Source organism: Ascaphus truei, chromosome 5 (genome assembly GCF_040206685.1).
Source record: "Ascaphus truei isolate aAscTru1 chromosome 5, aAscTru1.hap1, whole genome shotgun sequence".
NCBI classification, from domain to species: Eukaryota; Metazoa; Chordata; class Amphibia; order Anura; family Ascaphidae; genus Ascaphus; species Ascaphus truei.
Genome location: NC_134487.1, coordinates 238,620,046 through 238,644,081, shown reverse-complemented (window position 1 = coordinate 238,644,081; position 24,036 = coordinate 238,620,046). Strand labels below are relative to the sequence as shown.

The following is a 24,036-nucleotide window of genomic DNA, read 5'->3' as shown; positions in this document are numbered from 1 at the left end:
AATTAGCAATAGTCTTGGCCTTCCTATAGACAATCTTAGGACCCATTTTGGTGTACTCTCCCAGAATGGGATCCATGCGTAATAGGCCCCAATGTTTGTTAATTATCTTATTCACTTGGCCACTGGCCTTACTGTATTGTGTAATAAACAGGGGTGGTGTACATCCCAACCTATTCATATCTCTCTTCTTACCAATATCCTTCACCCTTGACTCTCTGGCGGGGAGTAATGTTTTTCTATCTTTTTTAATTATTCCCTCCACTATTAATTGAAGGGTCTCCCTGTTATAACCCCTTTCAATGAACCGATTGGTAAGAGCCTCAGACTGAGTTAGGAATCCATCCAGTGTGGAGCAATTCCTCCTCAGTCTGAGATACTGGCTTTTCGGGATGCCAGTAATCACCGATCTGGGGTGACAGCTGTCCGCCCGAAGAATTGTATTTCTAGAGTTACTTTTTCTGAAAGTATCTGTTTGGATTTGCTGATTCATATCCACATATAGTAAAATGTCCAGGAAGCTGATGTGATGTGCATTGAAGTTGGTGGTAAATTGAATATTAAAATCATTATTATTAACATATTCAAAAAATGATTCCAATGTGTCTATACTCCCGTGCCAAACTATGAGTAAATCATCAATAAAGCGCTTATAGAAAACTATATTGTGTCTAAATTTATTAGTGCTGTTATAAATGAAAACGTGCTCCCACCACCCCATAAAAAGGTTAGCATAAGAGGGGGCAAAACTTGTCCCCATTGCTGTCCCCCGTTGTTGCAAGTAAAACTGGTGCTCAAAAAGAAAATAATTGTGTGTGAGAAGAAAAAGAATAGATTCAGTGATAAAAGTGGTCATTAACATTGAGCTTCCTGGACATTCAATGAAGTGACGAACAGCTGACAACCCCAGATCGTGCTCAATAATTGAGTACAGAGAGACCACATCCATGGTTACCCATAGATAGTCAGGTTTCCACGTGACCTTTTGTAATTGTACCAACAAGTCACCAGAATCAAGGATGAAGGAAGGCAACGCCCTGACAAAGGGCTGCAAATAAGCATTGACGTAGCGGGATAAACCATCTCCCAAAGATCCAATGCTGGAGACAATTGGACGACCAGGAGGGTTGACCAATGTCTTATGGATCTTTGGGAGATGGTGAAAGACTGGGATTATGGGGTGGGGGTTGACCAAAAATCCTATCTCTTTTTTGTTGAGAACCTGAGTTGCGGATCCCAAGTCAATTAAGTCCTGCAATTCTTTCAAGAAGGTTGGTGTTGGATCAAGTGGTAGTTCAGAGTAGGAGGACATATCCCCAAGTTGGCGAAAGGCCTCCTTGAGATAGTCTGTCCTACTCTGAACCACCACAGCACCTCCCTTATCAGCATTTTTAATTATCAACAATGGATTACTCTGTAAAGTTTTAATGGCCAAACGCTCCTCCCCATTCAAATTGTCATCACTAATACTTGAAAAAGAAAAACCATGAGCCAGAAACCTAAGGTCACGAATCACTAGATTTTCAAACATTGAAAGATAGGGACCCTTGGCAAAGGAAGGATAAAACACAGACTTTTCTTTAAACTTAGAGTCCCAGTCTCCAAAAGTGTAGGTCTGGGAATCCCCAACATAATTGCTTTGGTCATCGAGGTCATTCAAATCACTTAGGGCACATATGTCTTGAAAAGAGTCCAATGACACCTGTGGTGGGGGAATATCAGAGGTAATTTGGGTTAAGGCAGAACCAATAGAGTTCTCAAGAGGACTAGCCTCGAGTGAAGTCTCAGTCAGAGATTTGTCCCCACTTTTTTGATGAAAGAATTTCTTTAGGGTCAGCTTGCGGACATACTTGTGTACATCCACAACTGTTCCAAAAAGATCAATGCCCATAGAGGGCGCATACTTAAGACCCTTATTGAGGAGAGAAATCTCTGACTTTGTTAGCTCAATACCTGAGAGATTTATAACATTATTAGAGTTAGCTAGTAGTTCTTCTTTCTCTTGTGTGCTCTTTTTCCCTCTACATCCTTTCTTCCCCCTCCTGGTTCTTTTTCGTTTTTCCTGAAAACTGAGTAGTTTTTTGACTGCTGTCCATTATGATAAGAGTCATTTAATCTGCCTGCTTTAGGATCTCCTCTTGAAGGATTACCATCAGTTGGCCCCCTTGTGTCCCTGGTTTGAGAATTTGTTTCGCAATCAGCATTACTGGATCTTGTCTCCATATCCACAAATGAGACAGAATGTGAAGCACTTTCTCCATCTGAAAATTCAGAATCACCGCTTAGATGATCACTATTACTGCCTTTTAGTATTGATTTATTTGGTGTTGATCTACGAGTGTTACTCCTAGATGTATTTTGGGTGGATCGATCAGAGACAGTAACAGTTCTTTGCCATCTGTATATTTGTTTTTTCTCATAATCAATGCGGTCTCGATCATATTTATTCTGTTTCCTAATCATAATTTCACGTTCTGCTTCTTCAACAGTATTAGATAGTATTTTATCATAATTGGCGAAACCTCTCATGTCCTGGAACTGGCGCAACTTATCTTGTAAATCTTTGATCTGAATGTCAATAGAGTCCTTTTCCTTAATCTTTTGTTGCAATATTAAATCCATCAGCTCAAAAGAGCAGTGGTTAAGCGTTTGAATCCACTGATTCTCAAAATCCTTATCAGGAAAACCGAAGGTTGGAGCTTTTTTCACCCTTAAACCTCTGGGAATTCTTTCCATTTTAATGTAATTTTCGGTAGCCACAATATCCCACCAAATCCTTGTCTTGTAAATTAGCAGTCTTTCCAATCTCTGAAAATATATCTTTAGGTCGGCAACATCATTTGTATCAATGTCCACCACATTCTCAAAAACACGAAGTGCCTTCTTTTTCCTTGAGGAATCATCCCCACAATTAAAGGTATAAGAAATCAGTGGTACTGTGACATTTGAATCCTCTGATACTTCCATTACGGTTCCAATTGCAAACAATATATTAAAAGTCCTTAAAAATTATGTGAAAAAATGCACAGACCTGCTTAAACCACCAAAACAGTCATCCGATCCTTTGTAGAAAATTACTGTTTAAGTATAGTCATCCAATGCGAGCTTACCATGTATATGAGTAGACATGCAGAAAGGGTATTATGGTGCTCAAGCTTGAAATCCCATCACTAATAAGTACAGAGGCCACCTCCTGGGACATAAATAATGTGCAACCTAATAAGGGGCTCCAGTTACCCTGAAGGCAGGGGTAGTTGCATAAAAACACCCACCCCTCACCACATCCGCCTCCCATGTACACCTGCTCCATGACCCGCAATGCAGGGCAATGGAGGGCCAAATGTCGCGAGATGCGTTCTAGGACAGTCTCTGGGGTGCAATGTACCATGTTTAACTGACTTCTTGATAAAGTGCAATTTTCACTGCACGAAACGCGTAGAAGGTTGCAACCTTCCGTTTTTAATGTTCCTCTAATAAAGAAGATTTTTGCCAGACCTGCTGTCACCACCTTCTTGCTGTGCGTTGCATCACAAAGCGCTGTACTGGAATTTTCCCATTGGCGACAGCACGCAAACTGAGAGGATCCCTGGTGACTTCAACCATTGTGAGTAATACCTGGGGCCAGCCCAATGAGGTGAGGGGTGGGTGTTTTTATGCAACTACCCCTGCCTTCAGGGTAACTGGAGCCCCTTATTAGGTTGCACATTATTTATGTCCCAGGAGGTGGCCTCTGTACTTATTAGTGATGGGATTTCAAGCTTGAGCACCATAATACCCTTTCTGCATATCCATCATAAGCAATATAATGTCATAAGTCAAACACAGTATCTATTTCTTAGTCAGCAGAAGAGGAAGCCAGGTAAGATAATAAAGTAACACATGAAGGTGTTTCTCAACTCAAGTGGGAAGATCATGAGTTTCCTTATAAGTATCAATTAGTGTTTTTGCATAGGAAGTAGCAATTACTGTGGGTATACGGTATATTTAACACCCACACCAGCTTTTTGTAGCTATAAAACTAAGGCACTTTCCAGGAAGAAAACAGAAACACAAAGAAACCAAGCAGAAAAGCAAGCTCTAATTTGAACAGGTAGGTGTTCTGGTACTTGATCATGCTGTGTTTCATATGAAGTGTTTTCATTAAGTTTCGAGCTTGCTCTGATCAGCAAAATGCACTCTGCTTTGGTATCTTTAGCAACATTTTGTTAAATGGAGGTTGGGAATGGAAGTTCAACAATGTAAATGTGCTGTGACTGGTGGTTTCAAGGGGCTCAGATTTACTTTGTTCAATGTTGGACAAAAATCTTTCACTACTTATCAGGTTTTGCTGACCTAGTACAGTAATTGATCAATTGTACTCAAAGGAAGTTCACGACTTCACGTAGGGTTTGATGATGAAGGAAAGGAGAGTTTCTGAAGCTATACTGTATGCTGTTAAAATGTGATTTCCTGTAAAATGTTGGTAAATCTTTTTCTTAGAAGTTAAATTATGCCAAACACAGGTTTTTGCTAATATAGGTCTGCTATATTGGTTTCGAGCAATAGCTGCTCTATGACTCACAGTATTGTACATCTGCACACCAGTAGATCTTCTAAAGGTTTTTGGAAGGCGTTAAAGAGTAGAAGAACAAGTAGTTTTAGTCAAATATGTGTGTTGTCATTCTCAAGACTGTTCTGAAGAATGTTCAAGTCTAATTGGAATTCCATAAGCAGTGCAATTCCATAAGACACCTTCTGTTGCTGAAAGACAATAGCACTGATTATTAAATATGGCCCCACATGCTTTCCGTCATAATACTTCAATGTTTTTCATTTACAGCTAATCATGGCAGCATATCGTGTTGGCAACTCTACTACTGGACCAATGGAAAAATATTGGTAAGCATTCTGCTCTCTACTTAACCACCGATGTAGCCAACGCTATTCCAACTGTGGCACTCTTCCTCAGGTGTATGTCACAATAGTCCCCTTTTCACACACGGCTGATTAAAAACAATGGCTGCTTCTCACACTTGCGTGTTGTGTAGGTCCCACTGGAGTGGGTCACGGGTTGCAATAACATTGGTTACATCTATATCTTCCACCACACCCAGAAGAAAAACTGAATTTTTTTCCCCATGGAAAATATATGACAAATGGTGTTGAAACAATTTGAATCAGCCTTGAAAAATTACATAGAATGCTTCTGTAATACTGTACCGCTGTATTTCCCCAGACTGATTGTACATATCCTAGGGCGGGGTCCATGTCCTGCACCCCTATGTGAACGATATGCTAGGCCGCTAGTGGAGAGCTTGGCGGAGATCAGAGTGTATGACACAACGCATATCTATGAGTAACAGGGGCTTATATTTATAGGCTCACACAGTAAGACATTGGTGATTCTATAAAAGGAGAATTATACACTTATTATGCAACTCAGGTTATATAACAATACACCAACACGTGAGTCACTGCGTGCTAGTCTCTCAATGTCTTTCTTAAAATCCAAATGTGTTTTATTAAGGGACCCTTTATAGGTACTGGTATAGTATTGGAGCTCTTAGGTGTGTTGGGTTAATCGTTGCATGCTTGTTACTTCGCAACGACTTGAACAGTATCGGGTATGTGTATTGTGGTGTTTGCAAGTGAAATCTCCTCAGGGGTTACTCACGATTCCCATAACACAAGCAGCTCCTATCTGTGGCTGCTCTGAATCAGCAGAACTGCAGTAGTTCTGCTCGCGTGTTGGTCTCGGTCTCCAACCTCACTGGTACGGTGACATGACCCTCATGGTCTCGGCTGCTCTGCCCCATGTGCTCTGCTGGGAGCTCTTAAATTCCCCTCCTTTAGCCCCTCCCCCTCTTGGTAACCAGTCATATCAAAGCTCCCTTTGATTCTTAGTCATTGGCTCAAGAGCCTGTCCATCAATCACAGGTATCCTTACAAGGGGGTTACATTTCATTCTACAATGATCACAGATCAGAGCAGTAGTTTCTTTGTTGTTTTTTTTTCTTGTGTATGGGGAAGTGGTCTACACAATGTGAGGAGTATCGGAGCCTGTCTTGAGTGCCCTATTTGACTTAGCCATGGCTCCCAAATGTTGTTAAATGTAACATTGTTCGTCTCTGAATTGGAAGCAGACCCGCAGGGCTGAGGTAGGGGTATAAGATCACCAACCAGAGCCAGGGGACAGAGTCCTGTTAGAGTAGTCGTGATCCAGGTAGAGGTCAAGGCAGGCGGCAAAGGTGCAAGTCCGGGTACAGGCTTGGGTCAAGGCAGGCGGCACAGGAGCAGTGGTCGGGTAACAATCTGAAGGTCAGCAGCAGGGAATCCAAAAAAACAGGGAGGCCACAGGAACAGGGCAGGCTCACGAATCCGAATACAAGGGGCCCAGGCACACAGAGAAATGCATACAATGCTCAGGCAGGGGCTGGAAGTCACTGCCAGCTATTTAAGCCCTGAAATAGGTGCAGCCAATATAGCAGGCTGCCCGTGATCAAAATGTCCACAGCATTCAGGTAAGGGCAGGTTCCAGCCAAAGCCTGGACTGGAATCCTTACACTAAATGTATTTAAGGAGTCTTTGAGGTAAGCTGTTACTTTTTTTTATAATAAAGCACTTGCCAGACTTTATTGATGATTCTGGTGATATTTAGTACTGGCCCTTTCCAAGAATCTGTTATAGTCTACCTTGTGACTGCCAGAATATGGGATATCAATTTACGTTCCTTTATATGGTATTTTGGGTCGATCTGCGAGTAACGATGTCCATGTGGGATGATCTCGATTGTCCAACCTATTACCATGTTAATTAATTGGTAGACTTTCTGTCATAGTGCAGCTTCACCATATATGCACCACTGTGCCTCTCTAACCACATCCTCATATACATCTAAGAGGACTCTGGCTGAACATATTAACTCTGTTGGGGGTCAAGTACCATCAATAGAGAGCTTTGTACAGTAACCATTCTCTTTGATTGCTGAACTAATGGAAACTGGGGCTGTAGAGATCCATATGTCAACCCAGTCATTGAGGTCAAGAGTTTCCTTTAAATCTGCCTCCCAGTGTCTGATGTAGTGCAGATCTCCTTCTCTACAGGGAGGAATACATGGGACAGTAGTAAAGAGAGATACCCGGGCGCTATCTCAAAAAATAATATATGGGGGAATAAAATAGGAAATTACAACCTTATTAAGTTTATAAGGTTCCCCTCTGCTTCGTACTCTCTTCCTATGACTCAGACCCCAATAGGATCTATCCAGGATCCTTAGTGGTGCGAAAATACAAGAAAGAAGGGGGAGCACAGTTTGAGGGATGATCGGGGTAACAAAATTAAGGTAATCGAGTTAGAGTGTATAAGTCCTCGAACTAATTGACGTGGGGATAGTAGAGTGTATAATAACATAAACACTTACACGGCCTTGTGCAAATGCTGTCGCATCAAGGTTTCTTTTGTTCTTCTTTATTCTTCTGGTATGGTGTTCCTTCTCTCCTGGTCCAAGTTGTGGCTTCTAACACAGCGGGGGTCCCTGGCAGTCTCATTCAGTTTGAATGGGACTGCCAGGGACCCCCGCTGTGTTAATCCGATGGGCCATTAGTCTGGCTGCAGAAATGTCACAGAAATGTTGCAGCATTACTGGGGTATTGCCCCAGATTTTCCCAGGCAAGTGTTCGGATACCCGTGGCTGCATCAGTACACTCTAAACTGAGAAAATACATTTCTCTCTCCACCTTATACCTGGTGGGAGATAAACTGAACCCCGTTCTGGGGTATTTGGGCATATACCGGGGAACCTTTGAATGTGAATTATTCCCCTGCCTGGTCTTACTATTCTTGTCCGTGCTGAAGCAGGGAAATCCTTGCTGGTTGATACGCCTGGAATAGTAAGACACACACACATTTTTATTGCAATATGTACCACTGACTGGAAAGAATATATGTTCAAAATAATAAAATGTTATTTCAACAAAGGCTTGTGTGTATCTTATTTACAGTGATGGTTAACATATAATTAAAATCCCCAAACGGAGGAGCATCTCAAAATTGCTGACCATTAGTGTTATTTCCAAACGTAATTGGTATAGGTCATGCAATTTAAAGTAGTACCTTTGATAATTACAACAGAATCTCAATGTATTATAGAAATTATTGTTTTAGTACTATTACGGACAAAATCGTGGTACAGTAGTGTTAGCTTGATAGTAACATTTTATTATTTTGAACATATATTCTTTCCAGTCAGTGGTACATACAAGGTGTATTCAAACATCCTGTCCTAAAGGAAATACTAATTCTGATGAATTAATCATGTTTATATAATACTAAATGTACACTTTGAGTGCAATGAAAGGGATCTAGTGTGAGAGCTATATCTCACACAACAAGTTGTTATATAAATAGTATTTATTCTCCCTATGCACCAAAGTATCCAAGCATCAATTTGAAGGCAAATTAATATCTAAAACATCTAAGAGCGAGCGGAAGGTTTTTCTCAGTTATTCACTAATACAGTTTGCATGCCATAACTGGGCTGCAGAGATGACACTTCACAAATTCCCTGGGAACCCCCTCACAATTACACAGAGTTTTAAGAACTCAAGCGCAATATCAGGGTCGGGAATTAAGTCGATTCTGTACCAAGGGCACTTGGTAAGATCAGCCAGAAACTGTCGTGGGTTCAAGTTTCTAAATGTTCCAGTGAGGAGAACTTTAGGGCTTGATTGGGGTGGTTTAATTTTTGTTACACAGTACACTATTGCATGGTCACTGAAAATGTCAGGAAGGATACCAGAGGATTGGATTCTGCTAGGATTTGAGGAGAGAATCCAGTCTAGCAAGGAATGGTTGTGAGATTTCAGGTTTATCCGTGTGGGTTTGGAAATGAGTTGCGTTAGGTTAAGTGACTTGAGTTGTGTCTGGATTTTGTGGTTTTTAGGGCCGAGCCAATTGTAGTTGAAATCTCCAAGAACTAGCAGCTCACTGTTCTCATTCAGAGAGGAAATTGATCCAAGAAACTGGGTGATATCAGTCAGGGACTGTAGAGGGGCTTTAGGGGAGCGGTAGATGCCAACAATCAAGACGGGCTTAGAAAAGGGGAGGCAGATTTTGCCAACTAGGATTTCAAAAGAGGATGGGTTTGGGGAGCAATTTAAAAGTGTAAATGGTAAGGTGTTTGCAATATAAAATAACACCCCTCCTCCTCTCTTTGACCTATCTTTCTAAAAAATGGATTATCCCTGAATGGCGGTTTTTAGGGGTTAGCATGTTTCTGTGAGAATGATATTGCCTTAACAATATCGGAAGCCAAAGTGAATACTCTGGACTAAGCCAAATAATTCAGCCATGACCTATATATTAACCCCTTGGACTTGATGAAAGGTCCATATGGGACATGAAACGTTGTCTTTCCACCGTTCTTGGCTGTCAAATTAAAGGAGAATTTAATTATGAACTTGTGAGTAGAGCTCTACTTTGTATATACTGTATATCTTTGAAGAGACCTGAACCTTGAAGAAATTGTTTAACTCCTTGGAAGCCATAGTGGTCATGAAGGCATGCTTTATGGGGTTAATACAAACACCCTAACTACCCTACTACCGATTGTATGTCATAGCAGTGCAAATAGTGCTAAGCAATGCTTTACTAGCCCCTAACGTGATGGGTGAACCACTCTCACCATCCCCCCGAGAGGCCTAACCCGCCAGCCTGGGGCAATTACCCCATCAATCCCCCCTTAAAGTGATGGACCTCTAAGGATCTATCCCAAAGTGGCATATAGTGGTAGAATTCTATATTTGGGATCTGCTTCATTTCTTTGAGGTATATGAATGTTTTAATGGTCACGTTGTTAATTAAATCTCGAACTCTAGTGAGCTCCCTCTTTTTCCTTCAAGCAAAACTATCCTTCTTGCTCCCAAGTTTGAATAGGGGGTAACGAAAGAGAACATCATATTCAATTCAGATGTACAGTAGTAAGGCCTATTTTTTATTTTAACCCTGTCCCATTGTATAAGTGAATGGTGTGTAGTGGGTATCACTTTTTTTGTATCTCTCAGCAGTCTTAGGGCTATAGTGAATAGTTTATTTGAAGCAGGTAATGTAGCAGTCCTTGATGTCAACCTACCCGATTGTGCCTGTGGGGTCATATGATAGTGCCAGCTGTGTGATTTGTGCTGCTTGATAGTAGGAGTTTGTGTGAGGAGCAAAACCACACATTTTATATTTTTTTCTACTAAAACCATAATTTCCAGTATTTCTTTTAGGCTTTATTTGTTAGTGTCACAGACCTAAATCCTGGGGCCCAGGACAAATGAAAGGATCAGTCAGCTCCCACCACACCTTTACCCCCACCACATGGCACACTGAGCTTCCCTGAGTGGGGAAGAGAAGGTATGGGCTGGGGGGTGGGGGGTAGTGGGAGAGGTATGGGCTTGAGGGAACAGATATATTTGGAGGATGGGGGGAGGAGCAGTGCCAGCTTGATGGCAGCTCCATCGGTGCACCGTGCTTACAGAGGCCCCATAGTCTTTTCCAGAACAATAAACCTGATTGCCGATTGTAAGTGTCTCTTACTTTGAAAGGCAGCATTTCTTCCTACAGCATACCATTATTATGTTGCCACAACGTCAAATGGCGTCCCATTGCCATGACAACGTGACATCACAATGTCACATAGCATTACGTTACATGACAATGTGCCGCCGCATGGCGCCACGATGTCACATGGTGCCGAGACATGGAGTTGACTGAGGAGAAGCCATGCCAAAAATGGTTAGCAGCCCCGCAAAAGCCCCACGCACGAGCCCTACAAATTTCCTAGTTGATCTGGTGAGAAGATATGGGCTGGGGTGGAAAGGGAGAAGGAGATATGGGCTTTGAGAAGGAGGTATACGCTTGATGGGGGGTGAGGTATTTAACTAGGGGAGGAGGTATGGGCCTGGGAGGTATAGTTATGTGCCATGAGAGGGGAAGAGTTATTGGCCAGGGGGGGATAAGTTTGAGGCTTGGTGGTGACAAGTATGGGTCTGGGGAGGGGGGAGGGGAGGATAACTATGGGCCTTGGGGGAGAGGTAAGGATCTTGGGGGATAGGTATGGGTTTGGGGGATGGGCCTGGCCGGCAGGGAGGACCACAGCAGAGGGGGGAGCCATGTTCCTACCAAGAGCCTCGGAGGGTGGAGGGGGTCGGCTAGAGGCCCATTAAGGGGCCCGAAAAGGTACCTGCGGGTGGAAGGGAAGCCCTTATAGATTGTGGATCTGGCCCTACAAATTAGGGTCACTTGCAGGGGGGCTCAGGCCCCTTGACTCACCGGGCCCGGGACAGGAGTCCTGGCTGTCCCACCTTGTCAGCGGCCCTGATCAGAGCCACTGTGTACCAGAGTGGCTCAGCTTCAATACCCTCACTGTGTTAAGATCTCTTCATATTGGCTTAACTGATTTGATTTAATGCTAAATTTGATGCAAGGTTATTGTAAACTCAGACTCTAAGAAATAGTAAAACAAAATTATAGCAAGAAATAGAAAAATATTGTTAGATCACATTATAATTTGTGTTGTAATTAACTACTCAACTAACTCTTCCTATTGATCCAAACAATCTATCCTATAGTCAATGCAATGTTCTATATGACGCTTGTAATACCAACATTTTAAGATATGGAGCTTGACACATAGCCTATGTGTTTACAAGAAGTTTCTGAAATACAACAATAAAAATGATAGTATTTAATTTAGCATATTGTTGTATCATTCCAGTGGACACAAAGGAACTTTCCAGGGAGGAGTCTCATCACTGTGGATTGAGGTAAGATTTGTATCAAACATCCTATGAAATTCCATATCATTTAGATAAGTCTAATGATTTTTATTAAGGCGAATATCTATGCTATTCCTAGAAAGAGTACACGCTTTTTTTTGTTGATATGTGACAAGGAGGTGCAACTGAATAAGGAATGAGGTTTCCAAAACATGTCTTCTCTGTAGAATGCAGCATCTCCAGGAAGTTTGCATATGTTGGCAGTAATAATCATGCAGTATGCGCAAATCAGTTAGTAAAAATAATTTGCGGTTGATACAGAATAGTGTCAATAAAAAAATCTAGTTGGTACTATTTCTGGAAATATATTAACTAATTTATTTTATAGTACAACAAAGGTGTGTGGGATTTGTTTAAAATTTCTGTAACATTCTTAAGATGTGTAATGTGCAAGGAAATGACAGACTAGTAAATTTCGTTAGCATCAACTGGGATCATAACAGCTCTGAAAAGTTGATGATACGTACTGTATGGCAGATGGATGCATAAAGCATTCAAGCTACAATGTTAACCTATGGCAGGGTACACTTTCAAATGTGATTTAAATTACTTACAGTTGTGTTGTGTTTTTTTTAATTTTTTTTTATAAAGTGGCATGAATCACCTAGTTTTAAACCTATTCAAATTGTCAGTTAGGTGCTACATGGTACTGCATATTGCTGCATTTCAGTTCTCTCGTCTTGATACACTGAACATATGTTTGTCTATTTATGTTTAAGCGCAGAACTCCATGGGCAACTTCCCGTTGAAGACCAACGATGATTCTGTGTCATATTGGTTCGCACCTGTAGAAATCACATACCCTGTTCCTCCCTATATGTCCCTTCGGGAGAAAGTAAAAAGAATTCAGACTTCGATTGTGAGGCGTAGGAAATTCTTGGATATGACAAAGAAATATGATTCAAATGGTAGGATGAGATATTACTTTCCATATAACAATATAAAATTGATAATCTGGGCTCTTTTATATAGTCGCATTGTGATGCTTACAAGTAAATTATCATGTACCAAGACCAGAGAACTGAAATGCAGCCACGTGCAGCACCATGTTTTACAAACTAGCTGATTCATGTCTCATTGGTAAAAAAAAACCAGACAATTGTAAGTAATTTAAATCACTTGTATGTGTATCTATACTTGAGTGTATTCTGCAAAAGGTTGTTAATATTGTGATTTGAAGTTTAAGTTGAGATTTACAGCACTTACGTGTATTATGCCTTCCCTTAATCGGCCAGTGTGCATCAATCTAATTACTACTTTATGATTGGATTAACAATCACTTCCCTACTTAAAGAGTAGTAACCAATGTTAATGAACACACATGAACATGTTTTTTTTTTCCTAATGGAATCAATCATCAAAGTTTAACCAGATAGAAATATAACTCCCGGTTAATAGTTTTGGTCCTACTGTATGTGGAGCAACACAGCTCAATTGCGAGCCTACATTATGTTAACAACATAGTATTGATGCGTTTAATACAAACTGATACATACATCCTTACTCTATTTCCCGGGGTTTATTATTTAAAAAAAAAAATGCTATTTGTGACACACTGCTGCTTTTAATTCATCACTAGTGAGGAACAACAACAAACTTATCCCTCCATCAGTAAAAAAAAAAAAGTGACATGTTTCTGAATTGCTACAAATATTTTTTCAGAATGCTTTAATTAATTAAAGTACAAATAATTTTTGTATGTTTATTTCAGATATCTCCTCTACATTTCTTAATCCAACATTTATGCCAAGTTCATCCATGAAAGGCTCATCCATGAAAGGCTCATCCATGGGAGGCTCATCCATGAAAGGCTCATCCATGATAAGCTCACCCATGGGAGGCTCATCCATGGGAGGCTCATCCATGGGAGGCTCATCCAAGGAATGTTTCTCCGGGAAAGGGAGCATTAAAAATTCTGGAATATATTATATTACGGATACATCAGACAGGTGGTTTCAAGTGAAGAATGGAGAACTTTTTGCAAGAGCATTGCAAGGAGATAATTTACCTAATAGAGGTCAGTTCTAATTTCTTAATTTTATCTGAAGTATGGAGACATTGCTTAGTCCAGTCAGGATAGCCCATGAACACAGCTATTCATACAAATTACTGTTCAAACAATACTTTTGTTAAAATACTAATTGCTGTAGTTCTGTATTAGTCGTAGAAAAAATATTTTTGTTATTATTTATTTATTTATAAAATATTTCACCAGGAAGTAATGCATTGAGAGCTTCCTCTCGTTTTCAAGTATGTCCTGGGCACAGAGTTAAATTGTAAATTGTGACACCATTTAGGGGAGCAGCAAGAGAATTCTTGTTAGGTGGAAATATAGTGGGCTAAACACTTGAAGAAGAGGCCTGTGTGGTTGTGAAAAGTCTGACCACTATAATTCCACATATGAAGAATTCTCAAGTCGGTCCCCTAAAATGTGTGACAACCTACTGTACTGTACAATTAATCCAAAACTTTACAAATAGCCCAGTGAGAATGTATACTGTAACTCAGAAAGTACTGTAGACATGTATAACTTAATTCTAAAGTATGATTAACTAATTATCTGGTAAACTATTCAAATCTACTAATAATTTGGTCCTGATTTTTTTTAAATGCTGAAGCTTTCAAAATCGGAAAAAATCAGATCCTTTACAAGGCAAGCAATTCACATTACATTGTTCAATACTGTATACCAGAAAGTATCATATTTTCTGGATTTAAATAAATATAGGGATTTGAGCCACTACTTTTTTGAGTGGCTGTGCTAATAACAAAAATACTAACATTTTGCACTAATAAATTTACATTGAACATTATTATATATTTTATTTGTAGATGGTGTGCTATATGAGAAAAAAAGTAAATAATAGTATTCAGTATCCATCTCAGTCATTAACCTTTGTGATCTCTTTTAATGCCACAGGAACTTTCATAATTTCTTCCTGCAGTTCAAAAGATAGCAAATGGGTTACTTTGCAAAATAAAGGTAAAGACAAAGACCTCTACCTCTCTATCTCTCAGTTTGGCACTCTTCAACTGCAGGTGAGTTCATAAAAAGGGTTGCAATCAGTATAAAGTCTGAACTCCTCTCATAATATATACTGTACTTATTTTTACCTTGGAATTACTTAGTATAGTGTTTGTCACATATACTGTACAGTACAGTACAAGTACATATAACCAGAGCAAGGGGAAGGAGACAAAACCCTAAATGAGAGAAAACCTTTCTACTGTGATGAATTGAACCAAGCCTGCTAAAAACTAAAATCCCTCTGGTGTAGCCCAGGTTAATGTTTGATTACTCTGCATACTAATCACTCATAATACCTACTGTTCTAAAGTCTCCTTGATTGGGATCGGGGGTTGTACAACCCCCGGGACATTAACCCGGGCATTCTATGAATTTGCAGTGTCTCCTGCAAAGGGCCGCTGACAGAACTGATGTCCTGGGCCCCGGGGAAATCTAACTGACCCACCATCAGTAGTGTTACGAGCCCCATTTCAAATGTTTGCAAGCCCCCTCTATTTCCCTCCTTTTTCCCAAGTATTTCTCTCCCCTCTGTCTCACCTTTCACTCTCCCCCCTCCATCAATTACCCCACTCTCACTCAATCCCGGCCCCCACGCCTCACATGTATTTCTCTCCCCTGCGTCTCACTCTTACTCCCTCTTTTCCTCACTCACCCTTCTTTCCTCTCACTCCCCCCTGCGTCAATTATCCCACTCTCACTCAATCCCCTTCCTAACACTCATTTCCTCCCCTCACACAATTCCGCCCACAAAATGTATACCAAAAAAACCCACCCCCAATGCAAAAAACTTTCCACCCCAAACACATACAACCCCCCCTAAATACATACAACCCCTCCCACCTCCCCAAATATATACAAACCCCTCCAAATAGATTTTTTTAAAAAAACACCTCACCAACATATTTTTAACCCCCCAATAAATATACCCCAATACAAATAAAAAAACAATACATATATGAAAAAACTATACATATAAAACCCACCAAAATACATATAACCCCCCAAAAAACATATAAAACCCCAATACATATTAAACCCCCAATACATATAAAACCCCCATTAATATAAAATAGACCCCAATACGTATATAAAAAAAAAATACATATAAAAAAGTCCCAATTCATTTAAAAAAAACAATGTACATAAAAAAACCTCAATGCATATAGAAAAAACCCCAATTCATATAAAAAAAACCCAATACATGTAAAAAAAACCCAATAAATATAAAAAAAAACATATTAAAAAAAATGCATATAAAAAAACACCAATACATATAAAAATAACCCCCCCCCTCAATACTTTAAAAACAGACTTACCTTGTGGATGGTGAGGCCGGGCCCGATGTCTGCGAGGGGCACAGTGTCTGCGGGGTGCCCGGTGTCTGCGGGGGCCCAGTGGCTGACACTGCACGTTGGGCCCGACGTCCAGCCAGGCCCGGCTGCCGGTCCTCTTGTGGCCGGGCCCCGACTCACCTTCAGCTGCAGGCTTCTTCCACTTTGTTCCACGTACTTCTAGCACAGGCCTCCCTCTGCTGCCGGGTGCCGGCAGCTGAGCCAAGCTCAGTTCCGTGGCGCTGATGTCACAGAAGCTCGGCATGGGACAGAGAAGGAAGAGGCCTGTAATTGAAGGAGAGCCGGGCCTGGCCGTGAGAGGACTGGCAGCCGGGCGTGGCTAGAGGTCAGGCCCAACTTGCAACTCCGACGCCCATCCGGGCCCCCCGCAGACACCAGGCACGGGATACATGTTCCTTCTGTCCCCTCCTTTCGGCAGTCCTGCTCCTGCATACTGTATGTATACCCTCACTTGAGAACATCCTTGAAACTCTACAATGATCTACTTTATTGCTCTGTGAAAAATTAGTACCTCGTTACTTGTTTATACGCACTTGGGTTCATCTTAAAAATTTCTCTGGAGATGTGTGACAACTCCTGTGACAGCAGGGGCAGCATAGCACCCACAATAAAGGTTATCGGGCCTATTCTGCCCAGGATCAAGATTGGAAGGAAAACCCTTGTGGTATTCTTTGACCAAGGCAGGAGAGTGGACGTCCGTAGCCTTGACCCAACTCCTTTCTTCTGGACCATTCACCTTTTAGTCACAGGTCCTGAATGGATGCCTTAGAGATTCGAGAGTCCAAAATCTTCTGGAAGGGATACTTTGATTGACCATCCACAGAAACAGGAGCGGGAGGGGGTAGAGTCCTGGACAACCGGTTCTGGGTGACCAGTTTCAACAAGGATACATGAAAGGTGGAGGGGATCTTTAGTGATGTGGAAGCTCCAGCTGGATGGATATTTTGTTCACTATCCTGGAAATCTTGTAAGGACTGATAAAATGTGGTCCCAGTTTAGCGGATGGTTGCCGTAAATGAATATTCCGCGTCGAGAGCCAGACCTCATCCCCAACTTAATATTCAAGGGAAGGCCTTCTATATTTGTCTGAGTTTCTCTTCTGAGTCTAAGCTGCTGAGCGAAGAGTGGCCTGTATGCCCTGCCAGAGATCCTGTAGATCATAGGCCTTGGTATCCACTGCAGAAACCCCTAACGTGGGGAAGTCGCTGGGAAGGGTATTTAGGTTATACTCTAATGTGGCGCAGAACAGAGAGCACTTCAGGGACTCTTGGGAAAGCGAATTCATGGTGAATTCTGCCAGAGGCAACAGGTCCACCCAATTGTCCTGCTACTGGAGACATAGAACCGGAGAATCTGTTCCAACGTCAGTTTAGTCCTCTCAGCCTGAGGGTGATAAGCAGAGGAAACATGGAGGTCAATGTCCAACTGGCGACAAAAAGCCTTCCAAAATATTGCAATGAATTGGGAGCCCTTGTCGGAGACAATCTGTGTTGGTAAGTCATGCAGGCAGAATACATCCCTGATGCAAATATCTGCCAAATCTGGAGCAGAGGGAAGTTTCTTCAGAGGGATGAAATGTGCCTGTTTGGATAAGCGGTCAACCATGACCAGGTTTACCGTCATGCCCTGGGAAGGAGGAAGCTCTACAATGAAATCCATGGACAAGTGTGACCATGGACGGGAAGGGAATGAAGTAACCCACATGGTAGAGAACGTGGCACCTTGGTTTGTGCGCATACCGTGCAGGCAGAGACAAAGTCCTTGACATCGTTCCTGATCGCTGGCCACCAGAAGGTCCACTCGAGAAACTTAGCCATTTTCTTAATACCAGAGTGTAGCACAATCCTAGATTGATGGCCCCATTGGAGGATTTGTAGACAAAGAGTGGAGGGAACGAAGAGCCGACAAGGAGAAGCAGAAAGACCAGTAGGGAGTTCAGACTGGGCTTTACAGATGAGGTCCATAACGGTAAGAGTGATTGCGGTGACCATCCTGGAAGGAGGAATAATGGGTGCCTCGTCAGTCTCCAGTGCATCCTCTGAAGCAAACTGGTAGAAAAGGGCATCGGCTTTAACATTCTTGGATCCCGGTCTAAAGGAAATAATATAGTTGAAATGGGGGAAAAAGAGAGCCCATCTCGCTTGGCGGGTATTCAGCCTACGACCGCCCCCCAGATACTCCAGGTTACAGTGATCAGTTAATATGGTCACAGGCATAGACGTTCCCTCAAGGAGATGTCTCAATTCTTCCAGTGCCATCTTTACCACCAAGAGCTCCCAATTCTCAACATCATAGTTATGCTCTGCTGCAGAGAACTTCTTCGAGAAGAAGCAACATGGATGCAGACATGACTGGAAATCCGTGTGCATAAGAATAGGAGCCGTGGAAAAAAGTCTCTATGATTTGAGAAAGGAAGCTTTGGCCTCTGGAGACTAAAAAACATGCTCTACCCCCTTTTTGGTCATGGCTGTTAAAGGTGTGACAATTTTGGAAAAATCCCAGATGAAACAACGGTAATAGTTTATGAATCCAAGGAAACTTTGGATGGGTTTAAGTCCCTTGGGCAGTGGCCAATCTAGAATGGCAGAGACCTTGGCAGGATCCTTGAGCAGAAATTATGTATCCAAGGAAAGCAAGACTAGATTTCTCAATTTCGCATTTTTCAAACTTGGCAAAAAGTTCATTCTCATGAAGGTGTTGAAGCAACTCCTTTACCTGCTCACGATGTTGTTCCAAGGATTTTGAAAAAATAAGGATGTCGTCACAATAGACGATGATACAAGAGCTCAGTAAGTCTCTGAAGATCTCTTTGACAAAAATGTGAAAAACTGCGGGGGCCTTACATAGACCTTAGGGCATGATGAGATACGAGTAGTGACCATCTCTGGTGTTAAACGCAGTCTTCCACTCACCCCCCTGCCTGATTCGGACCAAGTTATATGCTCCTCTTAGATCGAGTTTGAAGAAGATGGCTGTGCCACGAAGGCGATCGAGGAGTTCCGGAATCTGAGGGAACTTGTAGCGATTCTACACCATAATGTTGTTAAGATCCCTGTAGTCTATACAGGGTCTTAGGGAACCATCTTTTTTCTGGACAAAAAAGAAGCCCGCACCTGCGGGAGAGCTGGACTTACGAATAAATTGGCGAACCAGATTCTCTTTGATATAGGCCTTTATGGCTATAGTCTCTGGTTCTGACAAAGGTTAAGTCCGTCCCTGGGGAGGAACCGTACCAGGGAGCAGATTGATGGGTCAGTCAACAGGACGATGACAGTTCCTCCACCTGCCTTTTTCTGAAGACGTCCTGAAAAGCCTGGTAGGCCAGAGGAAGGTTTGCAAATGCCTCTGGTTTGGAGAAATGTACTGTAGGTTCTCCAAGGATTGTGAGAAAACCAGACACTTTGACCTAGAGGAAGGGGCCCATTCCATCACCTGACCCGATGACCAATTGATCCGTGGATTATGGACTCACACCCAATGGAGTCCCAGAATAATGTCCGTACCTGGGGAGTGTATCACAGCCAGCTGTATGGGCTCATGATGAAGCACAACAGTAGCTGTGAGGCAAAGAGTCTCCTGTAGGATAGTCCCGGGGCCCAGCGGTCTGCCATCCAGAGTCATGATAGTCACAGGCGAAGATTTGTTCATGAGAGGTATGCCGACATGAAGAGCAAAGGCCAGGTCCACGAAGGAGCCTGCCGCACCCGAATGCATGCATTCCTGGTAGACACGAAGCACCCCTGCCAGGAGAGGCAGATGGGTAACATCAGACGGCAGGAGGAAAGAGGACAGAAATTAGATGTGCCCACATAAGGTCCTCTCTCCTTCTCTAGGCTTTGGCATTTCCTGACTTCCTCGGACAAGATCGAGCTGTATGTTCCTTCTACCCGCAATAGAGACACAGCCCGGTCGTGCGTCGGACACACCGTCTCTTCCAAAAGCCACATTCCCCCCAACTCCATAGGCTCTTCCTTAACGGTAGTTGGGGCCGGAAGGGGGTTCGGAGGAAGAGGTTCCAGTAGAACCGACAAGATTTGCAGATCCGGCCTCTGCTCTTGTTGCCACTCTAGGATGCGGATGTCCAAATAAATGCAGAGTGCGATCAGTCAATCTAGATCTGCTGAAATGTCTCTGCAGGTAAGTTGATCCTTGAGCCTCTCGGAAAGACCTTGCCAAAAAGCTGCTTTCAGGGCTCCCTTGTTTCAGTCAGTCTCTGCAGCCAGTGTCCGGAATTCAACTGCCTAGTGGCCTACCGGACGACTCCCTTGTTGGATTTGCATAATGGTACCTTCAGCAGTGATAGCCCGACCTGGAGTGTCGAAGACCATTTGGAAAGCTTGGAAGAAAGCTGCAGAGTCATGAATGAGGGGTGAATCCCTCTCATACAAAGGTGACGCCCATGTAAGTGTCTCACTGCAAGGAGAGAAATGATAAACGCCACCTAAGAGCGATGCGAACTGAAGGAGGAAGGTTTTAAGTCAAAGTGAATCTGGCATTGATTAAGGAATCCCCTGCAACTAGTGGGGGAGCCAATATAGCATTCAGGATTGGGAATCGGTGGCTCCTTGAGAACCACCGATATGGGTGTACAGTAGCTTGCTCGAGTGGAGGGGTGGGTGTCGACGAAAAATCTGCCGGGGATACACGAAGCACATGGGTAGCAAGGGTTTGGTAGCTGGCGGTGATGGAAGCCATAGCAGAATCCACCATAGACAGGTGAGTGGAGTGTTTAACCAGGAGTTGGCCCTGAAGAGACACGGCAATCTCCACATCTGCAGGGTCGATAGCGTTTGGCCTGTGCAACGTGTTATGGTCATGTACGTCACTGTGTACTGTCCAGGAGACAGATCCTCTAGGCATAGGTGGAGAGTAGAGACCGACCTGTACCTGGGATACAACTCCTGAAGAGTAGAGTAGTAAGGTCTAGGTCCAAAGTCACTATTTCAAGGTCAGGGCTGTGGAAGGCAGAGTAGTAGAGGTCACAGTTCCGTGGTCGTCAACGATAGGCAAGAACAAGACAGGAAGGACATGGCTTCCAGCAGGGAACAATGTAAGATGAACCTTGCACAGGCAAAGAATAGAGGGGAATGAAGCCTTATAAAGGGAGCTGGCAGTTGCAGGCAATAAGTCCAGAATAAGGCTAACTTCCTGCCTCGGTGGCCATGTTAGTAAAGGCAGATGTCCTGCCTCTGCAGCCATGTTGAGGGATCCTTATAGGTACTTGACCACTATGAATCTGAGTAGAAGATACTGGCAAATTGACTTGATCCCTGAGGCGGCAAAACAAGTCAGCATTCATCCCTTCAAATGGCTTTTACGAATTTACCATAATGAAGTTTGGGATGAAGCATGCTCCGGTCACTTTTCAGCACCTGGTAAATCCGTTGCTGGAAGGCAATCAGGGGTATGCCCAGGCGTACTTGGATGACCTGACTGTGTTCAGCAGGCAGTGGGATGAGCACTTGGGGCATGTGACCATTGTACTAGATAGAATCCAAAAGGCTGGGTTGACCCTCAAGCCTGATAAATGCCAGCTTGGCTTAGCCGAGGTCTTATACTTAGGGCACCAGGTGGACAAGGGGTGAGCTAAAGCCAGAACTGACTAATGTAGAGGCCATAATTCAATCCTCACACTGAAAAGCAAGTGTTGGCTTTCTTTAGGGTGGCCAGCTACTACCACAAGTTTGTACAGTGGGACCGCCTTCCAGTATCTGAAGGCTGCCCTAGCCAGCGCTTCAGTCCTGGTGACTTCCAAAAGCAGTTCTACATCCAGACCGATGCCTTCAGCATCAGTGCAGTCCATAGTCAGGCAGGGAAGGATGGGGCTGAGGCCCCTGTTGTCTACCTCAGCAGGAAACGTTTGGATCACAAGGTTGCTTATCTTGCAGCCCTATGTGTATGGTCCGGCTTTTACAGTGGTAATGGACCACAACCCACTAAGCAAGCTACACTGGTTCTCGTGGGCAGAATGGCAAGTTGCTGCATTGGAGTCTGGAATACATCTTCATCATTCAACACAAAAAGGGCAATGACCACAGCAATGCAGATGGTCTCTCCCCAAAAGAATGATCCCGGACTGGTCAAACAGTGAGGCCCCAACCTAGATCGAGGAGGCTAGCCCATCGGTACTGACACCCCAAAGGTCTAATTTTGAAAGGGAGTTGTGATGGCGGGAGCAGCACAGGTTAAACCTTCATGCTGCCTCTGCCTGTCAACAGGGCTACTCTGTTCTTGTTCCTCACTTGAAGAAGGAACCCAGCCTTGGGTTACTGTGTAACCATTTATTTAATAATATGTTTGATGTGACTTTGTATAGCTCATGTTGAGGTCATTGTATGCCTGGGCCAGTAACAATGGTTGTTTATGTTTGGGGCCAGGTGCTGTGTGCTCAGGACAATTGGGTCAGTTTGGAGGGATGCGCTGCTTGCTGGGGAAGCACATACTCTAAAGACACTGCGTGGCACCTGGAACTGTCTCCGGTGATCGGCAGTCGGCTCCTAGCCCTGTCGGTGCTGTTTCTATTGGTCCATTCCAATTTTCCACACTCACAGTCCCCGCAGAGCCACCCTTCTGCACTTGCTTCCACCCTATCACTGGGATTGGCCCATTCCTGATATCCCCTTTGCTCAGGATTTTTGAGGCGATTAAGGAGACATTGCTGATTGGTCGGCACCCTGTTCTCCATTATTCTCTATGGAGACCGGGACTCTATATGAGCCACTGGCAATTTGTGTTTCGGGAGTTGTGAGGGTTGGTCTCGGTGTCAAGAGACCCCACTGTTTGTGGACTCCGGACTCGAGAGAAGTCCCATCGATTCATGGACCTAGGACTCCATTGGAGGCAACTTACTCAGGCAGTTTGTGGTCCTCCTTAGAAAGCCTATTAGGGATTGGATACTTATTGTGGGCTATTGGCATCCAGGTGAAGCTTGCTTTCGCAGTGCAGTGCACCTAGTGAGCTACTGTAGGAGCTCTATAAGTTCACCTTGTGTTGGGAGTATTGTATATGTTTTGTGCGTGTTGCCACTGTTAGCTTGTGCTTAATAACTGTTTATTAACACCTGTATTCTACCTGGTGATTATGGCCCCTAGATAGTCTGGCCAACCCCAAATCCCAGTGGAGTAGAAGAACACATGAAAAAAAATCTAGTATGTTGACTGAAAGTGATCGAGCATTTTTATTGTAGCTAGAAGAGATGCAGGACAGTGCATTAGAAAAAAAAAACTTAAGAAGCTATAAATCCAGCGAATAAATTTTCTTTTTTAAAAACCAGAACCCTATAGAAGATGTTTCAACTTAACCAACAAACTGTCAGATTTGACAAGGCGGTACAAATAATTTTTATAAAGGAAGACAAAGTTTCCAATCTCAAAGTTCAATTGCAGAGATTAACTCTGGAATCAAAATTGAAGAACCTTACGAATAGATTTCAGAGGAACAACATGAGGTTTGTACATTAGGATTCCCAGAATTGGTGGTATAATAATGCCTACGTTATATCTGTGATCCCAGAAAAAATACCTACAGTAATATATTGGGTTTTCGAAAACTACTGATGATAGTGGCGGGCACAGTGGGTCCACCACAAAATACAAAGGGAAAAAGAGGCACAAATAGTTACCCGAAATGTATTAACTTCCAAGACAAGATCAAGGTAACGTGTCTTCATAGAAAGGATCTGCACCTCTGCTTAATTTCCTTCACAAGATTGAAATGACCCTGAGTGCTAGAATACCTGAGGTTATTTACTGACGCCTTCTCCGTCTGTTCTTCATCCATCTCTACTGATTTACTGTGATTCTGCAAGATGCTTTTTAGAATCTTCTAATAAGGGCCCCCCAGCTCCATATTATTTGTCTTT

General features: G+C 42.9%; 1 protein-coding gene across 1 annotated transcript in view; it reads left to right on the top strand.

Annotated features, from left to right (window-relative positions):
- The first annotated feature begins 4,031 nt into the window (after positions 1-4,031).
- The window catches only part of LOC142495812 (uncharacterized), a 151,874-nt gene continuing 131,869 nt past the window's right edge, over positions 4,032-24,036 (top strand). The window contains exon 1 of the mRNA XM_075601797.1: positions 4,032-4,087. The gene's annotated coding sequence lies outside the window, so the exon portion shown is untranslated. The remainder of the gene's footprint in view (positions 4,088-24,036) is intronic.